The following is a 9,144-nucleotide window of genomic DNA, read 5'->3' as shown; positions in this document are numbered from 1 at the left end:
TAGACTCAAATTATAAAAATATCAGTAATTAAATATGTTAAATTTACATAATATTAACACATGTAGTCATGTTCAATAGTTCATGCTTTGCATTTATTTGTGTGGGGGGGGAGAGTGCATCCACCCATGTGCGAAGGTGTGTGTATGTAGAGGTCAGAGGTCAACTTACTGAGAGGCCATTCTCTCTTTCTGTCCTGTGTTTCCAAGGATCAAATCCTGATCTCCAGGACAGGCATTGTTTATTCACCAAGCCTTTCTTCTACCACATGACGGTTAATTGTGATTGTAGTCTTTACTGGACCCAGAATCCCCTAGGAGACACACTCAGGGCATACCTGTAAGGAGGAATCTCGACTGCAATAACCGAGGTGGTATTGCACATCCTGAATGTTGATGGCACCAACTCGTGGTCTGAGTCTCTGAACTGAATGAGAAGGAGAAGCAAGCATGAGCACCAGCGCTCATCTCTCCCTGCTTGCTGACTGAGGATGCAGTGTGACCAGCCACCTCCCCCTCCTGCTGCCATGCCTTCCCTGCCATGACGGGCTGTGAGCCACAGAAGTTCTTCCTCCTTTAAGTTGCTGTTGCCAGGTGCTTTGTCTTAGCAATGAGAAAAGCAGCCAATGAATGTCCCACTGTAACATTACAAAGTATGTGGTATCTTTTGCTTTGATCGACTTTATGTCATTTACTGGATTTTAATGAATGCCAGATAACTAATTTGGAGCTGTGTGTGATCATTTTCAAATGCAAATAAAAGGGAAACTTCAGGGCCTGGAGAGACAGCCCAGTGGTTAAGTGTACTAGCTGCTATTTCAGGACCTGGGTTTGGTTCCCAGCAACCACATGATGGCTCACAAAGATCTGTAACTATAGTTCTAGGGGATGCAATGCATGTGGTGCACAACCATACAGGTAGGAAAATACACACACACATATATAAAAATGAATAAATATAAAAAGTAAATTTAAAATGAGACATCCAAGACAATGATTTACAATATTTAACTTTAGCAGATTTCAGAGGTTAAGCATCATTACCCAATGGTATCTTTAGGCCACAGGAAATTTCCTGAAGTATTTTAATCCTAAAATATGTCTATGAATTAAAATGATAGTCAAATAATTTTGTCTGTGTTGTGCTTCACTGTTCAAATAACCTATGTGTCAATTCTTTGGAGAATTAAATTAAATCATGCATATTAATTCTATGTATATTTACAGTTATGAAATTTTAAGTGGCAGCCAAGGATTTTAAGCCTGTTCCTAAATTTCATTGTTAGGGTTAAAATGAGACAGCAGATGCAATGATAAGATACTATTGTTGAAAATTGCATTAATCACATCCCCTTTCTTACAAAAGACCAATATAACTTAATTACATCCCAGCAAATGGTTCAGAACATGTACTAATACCTTCTAGGTATGTGCTTTATCGATTTCATTTCCACCATGTCAACGCGCTAGAGGATAGAAGCACCTGCTGACTGCACAGGATGCTGGGTACCATACTGCCTGCCCACATGTCTGTCTAGCCATCATTATTAGGTGTATATCTAACTACTGAAGAAATTAAACACAACACAAAACATTCATATAGAATGGAGAAATACTACTTCTGCAGGAGCTTTATCATAATCTACACAAAGACATTTTCTTAATACTCAGATTTTCCGAATTAGGAAAGCAGTGCAGCATGAATCTTAATGTATGAACTAGCTTGGGGAATAAAATAGAACTTGGGTGGCTGAATTGTTTTAAAAATAACAGCGTGTTCATTATTTTAAGCAATAAAAAGCTTAGCTCCTGCTCACAACAGTTCCATTCTCACAGAGTGAATCACACTGAAGAGACATCAGTTTGTCAACACATTCATATGAAATCTGCTCACCTTTTAGACAATTTTCTTCCTAATCCTTTGCCCAAAAAGGAATCAAGGGGAAAATGGGATCTTTTATCTATACAATTTACCTGGAGAAGTCTATCACTGCCAGAAGCCCAGGTTAATAATGGTTGGTGCCCTTTGACTGGCACGGTGGTTACGGTGTCGGGCAGCATAGAGCTGGGGTTAACACATTTAGCTGGGTAGATCTGCAGTCAACTTTGGCTAAATCTCTATTCCTTGGGATTTGAGTGTTTTTAAGAGTCTTCCCTAAGATTTCTGGAAATCTCCAGGAGTTTCCAGTTCCATGTCTGACTCTCGGCATCTCTCTTCATACTAGCTTGCTTTACTGCAGATTTTCAGTCTTAGCACGCTCAAAATTTGGGATGTTAAGAAATCTTTATGCCTTGAATTGCATACTTTAAATCTCCTCATTGCTTATTATTGTCTGTTTTTATTAACCATTATCTATTTATAGAACTGTTATATCTACTCATATTACTGGTTATCTACCTATATCCACTCCTTCCAAGCTCTTTCATCCTCTGCTTTAGCATCCTACTCTATAATCTATGTTTTATCCTTAGCCCATTTGCTCCTAAAGGGAGTAAACTCGAAGTAGGTCACTTTCATAAAATGTTTATTTTTATTTTATGCGTATGAGTGTTTGTCTGCATGTGCATATGTTAACCGCTCATGTACAGTAGCTGTGGAGGACAGAGGAGGGTGATGGATCTCTGGAACTAGAGCTATAAGAGGTGGAACTGGACTTAGCTGTGAGCTACTATGTGGGTGCTGGGAACTGAACTCAGGTCCTCGACAAGAGAGGCCAACACGCTTAATGAGTCTCCTCTCCAGTCAAGAACAGTTTGTGAAAGTAAACTATGAACTCTTAACAACACTGCTTCTCACTGTGCCCATAAAAACATCAAAGTGTTGCTGTGTTGGGATTCATAGGAGTTCCTCAAACTAAAGCTTTCCATGTAAAATATGAAATTATCTGGGTGGTAGCCCTTTAAGCTATAGGTGGCCCAAGCTTCCTGCTGATAGGCCGTGGTGGGGAAAGGCTTCCCAGAGATGACTTGGATGGTTAAACAGGTCCTGTCACAGAGACTGGGAGGGTTCCACCCAGGCACAGCACAGTGTGCAGGCAGAAGTCAAGGTTTCTTAGCTAAATGTGCTTATGCTCTGTGTGGCGTGTGTGTTTATCTGAAACAAACATCCCCAGCTTTCCTTTATCAGGAAAGCCCTTCAATGTTCCAGCGAATCCTACAGAAATTTACTCAGCTATATAATAATTGTAAAATTACCATGATCTGCTGAAAAAGCAGTTGGTTTGGAAGACTTCCAACTGCAAAAGAGAAAGAGCACTTAGGATCAAACTACTCTCATAAAAATAGTGCAGAAAATAAAAATCCTTTTCCTGTATCAAAGTGTGGGCAGTACAGCTCCAATATGATGCAGAGAAAAAGCAGATGTCACAAACCTTACGATTCCTTGTATTTTCTACTCTGAATCCAGAGAAAGTATACAGATTTCAGGGATATACACACTTTCCAGAGCAGAGACCCTGAGCTGGAGAATGCACAGAGTCTAAGGAATGTGTCTAGCGGGAACCATGAACTAGTGGTCAATACCAAACTGTGCATGTATAAATCCTAGCAGGACAATCTAGGGGGAAATGTCTATGTAAATGACAATTCCAGAAATCTGGAAAATGAAAAATTCAAGAGAACCATATGGCCTAGAAACTGTCAGGTTCCCCGGAGTCAGAGTAAAAAGCCTCAGTGATCACAAACTGTGTTAATTAAAAACTACACAAAAGACAGGCATTAGAATTGCAGATAATATGAAGGTTACTTCATATTTACCCTAACCAAGAGAGCTTTAAAAGGAGTTTCAAAACAATCACAGTGATAATGTCTGTAATATGCGCTGTCACTTGCATCACACGACGCATGTCTGCGCTCTATGCGCTACCACACAGTTTGAGAGCTTTGGGAAAGGGGCTAGGAGATGGAAAGACACAAAGACACACAGACAGAGAGACAGAGACATGGACTTCTAGTCACTGGTAAGAAGCCCTTTATTGAATAGCACCATGGAGTCTTATATACCCAACACAGCCAGGTGGGCCAACAGGTGAAAAACCTTGATCCTCAAGGCCAAGGCAACACATGCTCATGAAGCAGAACTAGTAAACAACTTTGACACAGCCTTCAGTAACTCAAATCAGAAGGAAAGTAAAGATCTCCAGCAGGGAAGAGCAGCTGGAGGCCAGGACTCCAAATGGTCCCAACAGTCACCCAAAACAAACTCCTGTGCCCTTCATAGGACAACAATGAAATCTAGTGCCACAAACAGAAGACTGAAAATGCCTGGCACTCACACTAAAATAGCCAGATAAATAATGTAAGCGGGAGAGCCATAGGCAGTAGCCAGAGGAAAGAATTCAGGCCACGGAAACATACAGGGTCACAACAGTGAGGACGAGATAAACAGGCAAGGGTGCGAAAACATTTTGCTTAAATGTTCTATTTACTCAGGGAAGTTATCAAAATGAAAATAATCAGAGAATTGGGGCCTATAAAACAGCCTAAAGAGATACAAAAATAAATGATCTGAAATAAAAACATCTCTGGAGGGTTGCAAAAGTTATAACTCAGTGCAGAACTCAGAACTATACGCAAGGACCTGGATGCAATGCTCAACACTGCAAAGGCACAACAAACACAGGATAAAATCAATAGATTATCGGACACCTGGAAGATCTGTGATTTTTCAGATGTTATATCATAAGACTGAAATGGCTTGCTACTTTTGCAGAGCAGCCTAGTTCACTTCCCAGCATCCAAGTAAAGTAGTTCACAACCACTTGTAATGCCAGTTAAAAGGACCACCTGATGAGCTTCTTCTGGCCTTGACCAGGACCTGCACTCACATATGGACATATGTATTTACACACACACATACACATATAATTAAACATAAGTCTGTGATACAAATTCTGTGGGAAATATCAATATTTATTATATGGGGAAACCATACAGAAAAAAATGGAGAACACAGATAAAAACCAATGACAAAATTTATTCAAATTTGATAAATATGATAATGCCACAGATAAAATGGTTTGAGTGAATTTTAAGTAGAATGACCATAGATAAAGCAACATCAAGGACAGACAAATTAATTCTAAAAACTAGTGATGAGAAAACATAAAAAAAACAGCAAAAATTATTTCAGCATAACAAACAGTTACTGATTTACATAAATGACTTTGTAACATAAAAGAGAGATAACTAAAACATTCTTTCAACAGACAATTTTTAAAATTTCATGAGAACATGTATATGTGCACTTGACTGCAGGTTCCAAAAAGGCCAGAAGAGGGTGCCGGATCCCTTTAGAGTTGGAGTCACAGACAATTGCCAGCAGCCTAATAAGAACTAGAAACTTCTTTTAAGAACCAACACAACTTTCTGTGAGTTTGAGGCCAGCCTGGTCTACAAGAGCTAGTTCCAGGACAGGAACCAAAAGCTACGGAGAAACCTGTCTCGAAAAATCCAAAAAAAAAAAAAAAAACCTAAAGTAGATTGAGTGTTGCCATTCAATCCAGAAAAAAAAAAAAATCTTTCAAAACTGAAAACAAATAGAAAATTAAGCTAGAACTCTGCTGGAAGAATTATGAAGGAAGTTTATCATGAGACAGGAAACATCACATTAAAAATGCAAAGGAGGACCTAGTGTCTGATGAGGGAGAGTGCCAGCAGTAAATGATGAAAGTGTGCACTGAATTCATCATTAATCTTTCTAAAGCATGTGATGCTCCTCATCACTGCTCCTGCAGTATGTACTGCCTGAGTCCACACAGGTAAGCATGTACGTGATGCTCATTATTGTTGTTTTCTTAGAATTTATTAAAAGTGAAAATAGTAATAGTCACAATGCATGTGAAATATTTGAAAAAATCTTTGAAAACAGACTGGATATTGTAGGAGCCATATTTTATGTAGAGTATATAAATAACATTTGAATAGTTATATCAAAGTTAAATATTTGATACTCTAAATCCTAGTTGTCAATAAAATAACTATGTATATTGGAGATAAATATAAAAATAATAAATATTCATTTTAAAATATTCATTTTAAAAAGAGACAGAAAATACAGACCAAGCATGCATAACTAATATTACACATGAAAAGTGAACCACATGGAAGACTTAACCCTAAGTCATCAGGGGTGTTCAACCTTTTGGCTTCCCTGCACCCCATTAAATTAAGAACTGCCTTAGGTCACACAGGTCATCACAAAAATTTTAAATGCTCAAACTACAAGACAGAAACTATCAGGATGGAAAATTAAAGACTCAATTATGTGTCATATATTAGTCTATATTTTTTTATTCTAGAAAATTCTTTGGCTGTGTTATTCATGAAGAAAGAAGTTTGCTTATATAACTTTTAAGGAGTAGTATGTCCAAAGGTCATAACACTAGCTTTGCCAGGGCTCTTTAATCTACTTATCATGGCAGACAGCACAAGGTTTGAAGGTCTTACAAAAAGGATAGAGCCTATATGTTTGTCTTTGGATTCATATAGCCATCCTCCTGAATATTAACCTGCATCAGGCAATGAAAGGAGACAGAGACCCACATCGGAGCACCGGACAGAAATCTCAAGGTCCAAATCAGGAGCAGAAGGAGGGGGAGCACGAGCAAGGAATTCAGGACCGCGAGGGGTACACCCACACACTGAGACAATGGGGATGATCTTTCGGGAATTCACCAAGACCAGCTAGCCTGGGTCTGAAAAAGCATGGGATAAAACCGGACTTACATAGCAGACAATGAGGACTACTGAGAACTCAAGAACAATGGCAATGGGTTTTTGATCCTACTGCACATACTGGCTTTGGGGGAGCCTAGGCAGTTTGGATGCTCAACTTACTAAACCTGGATGGAGGTGGGTGGTCCTTGGACTTCCCACAGGTCAGGGAACCCTGATTGCTCTTCAAACTGATGAGGGAGAGGGACTTGATCGGGGGAGGGGGAGGGAAATGGGAGGCGGTGGCGGGGAGGAGGCAGAAATCCTTAATAAATAAATAAATTTAAAATAAAAAAAAACAAAAAGGATAGAGCAAATCTGCCCCTTCACAGTAACCCTTTCAAGAACTAATCATGAATTTCCTCCAAGAAGTACCCTAATGACATTACCACTCTCTCCATGGTACATGCTAAAGGTTCCATATCAAGCACTTCCCTTCAGGGACTCTTTTAAAGGGTCCATAACAAGAACTATCTGGCAGAAATAACCTGCTTCTTAAAGATTCCAAACCAACTGCTTCCCTCTATGTCTTAAAGGGCCATACTAATCACTTCTCTCCAGAGCCTTCCTTTTTAAAATTTCCACACCAACTCATTGACAGAGACAGAGCTTCTACGACATGAGGCCCTGAAGAAGAGTAGTCTAACCATCTCTAAGCCATAGCTAGCATGTTAGGCACAGTAAATTAATGTTAAATCTAAAACCACGGTACAAAAGGGAATGCTTATTATAAAACTCTATCAAGAGATATGAGAATACAAAAAATCATAAACTAGTGATATAATGTCAAAGTCCTACTGAGGAAACGCATAACACCATAATTATGTTAAAACTATAATTATATTTAGTGTCATTTATATTTAATGCTTACAACAGTTGACAGAACAGAGCAGAAAAAAGAAGAGAGACAAACAAGTCATAAAAATATCAAGAAGCCCTAATTGATGCAGCAAACACTCAACCAAATGTTGTAGAAATATATTTTCTTTTCGAATAAGCACTGAATTTCCACTAATAAATACCACAGGCTGATTTACAAAGCAAATCTTAATAAACATAAAATGGGCAAAATTATCAAAAGTATGTTATCTAAGCAAATGTAATTAAATATAATCAAAGCTAACAATAGCGTAGAATGCGATCTGGAAAACCCTTGAATATTTGCGGTTCTTTAGAGTGAACCTCAAAAAGAAATTGTAAGTAAAATTAAAAGCATTTTTAATAAATGAAAATGTAAACCAATCAAATACCTTATTTGATGGGCATAGCCATGTGTGCTAAAAGCAATAATCTAACTTTCTATATAAAGAAGCTCTTAAATGAGGAACAAGATGAATGGAAGTTAATTAGAAGAAACAATAAAAGTATAAATCTTAGAAACTGAAAAACAGTAGAGAAAATCCTTCCAAAACTAATTATTTGAAAAGATTAATTAAATATATAAGCCAGTATCTAGGATAACCAAGAAAAGACAGTGTGGGACTAGGAGAAGGGATACCACCAAGCCACCAATGCCTAGAACAAAAGAGGAGTCACTACTATAAACTCTACCTGTATTGAAAGGGGGGCAAGTGAACAGGGCAAACTGTGGCCATTGAATGACCAATGGGTGAAATGTGTGTGCTCATCTTGACTAATCATGCCAAGAGTCTGGAGGGCTTTGATAACTGAAAGTTTGAACACATATTTATCTTTGTTTTGGAAGTTCAAATTCACCCTAACATTGTTGACTATTAATGAAATATTGTGATTGGGCAAAAGAAATAGATACATGCTGTACTATATAGCCTGAGTTTAAGCTTACTATTTCATCATGGGTACTTACTTGTACTATTGAGTGATGATGGTCTTGAAGTCAATCTCTTGGGTCGAAAGGTCATGTCCTTTTGCTTAGGACAAACAGAAAGTCAGCTATTGATCTTGTCTTGGTCACATCCCATCATCCTTTTCTTCTTTGCCAAGGTTAGTTGACATCTATAATTTTTAGACACAAATTATTAAATCTTGATAGTGAACACCTGACAGTTAAGCTCTTGTGTGAATTCTAGGATCAATCCTGAATTTGGCCAGTTGAAAATTAAGAATTTTATAAAATGTAAGCAAAATACTCTCCAGGTATTTGTCTTTCTGATCAATGAGCCAAGTTTGTTTGTTGGGTATTTTTGTTGTTCTTGACATCATGTTCCCATTCCCCACACATGCCTGAGCATGAGTTAGGATCACAGCTCTACCTTGAGCTCTTCAGGACTCCTTTTCTCAACCCAGAGATCTACCTGCTGGGCTGAGAGTCTCTGAAGTTACGCTCACAATCCTTCTGTTGGCATGCTTACAGGGAAAGTCAACCTTTTAGCTTCTCTTCGGCACACTGTCATCCATAAATTTCACATTTGAGAATCACAAGATTATTACAAGAGAAGGAAGAGCAGGAGGAGG

The sequence above is a fragment of the Microtus ochrogaster genome, chromosome 5, assembly GCF_000317375.1.
Source record: "Microtus ochrogaster isolate Prairie Vole_2 chromosome 5, MicOch1.0, whole genome shotgun sequence".
In the NCBI taxonomy this organism is placed as follows: domain Eukaryota; kingdom Metazoa; phylum Chordata; class Mammalia; order Rodentia; family Cricetidae; genus Microtus; species Microtus ochrogaster.
The sequence above is the reverse complement of the archived record's forward strand: the minus strand, read 5'-3'. Positions refer to the sequence as shown.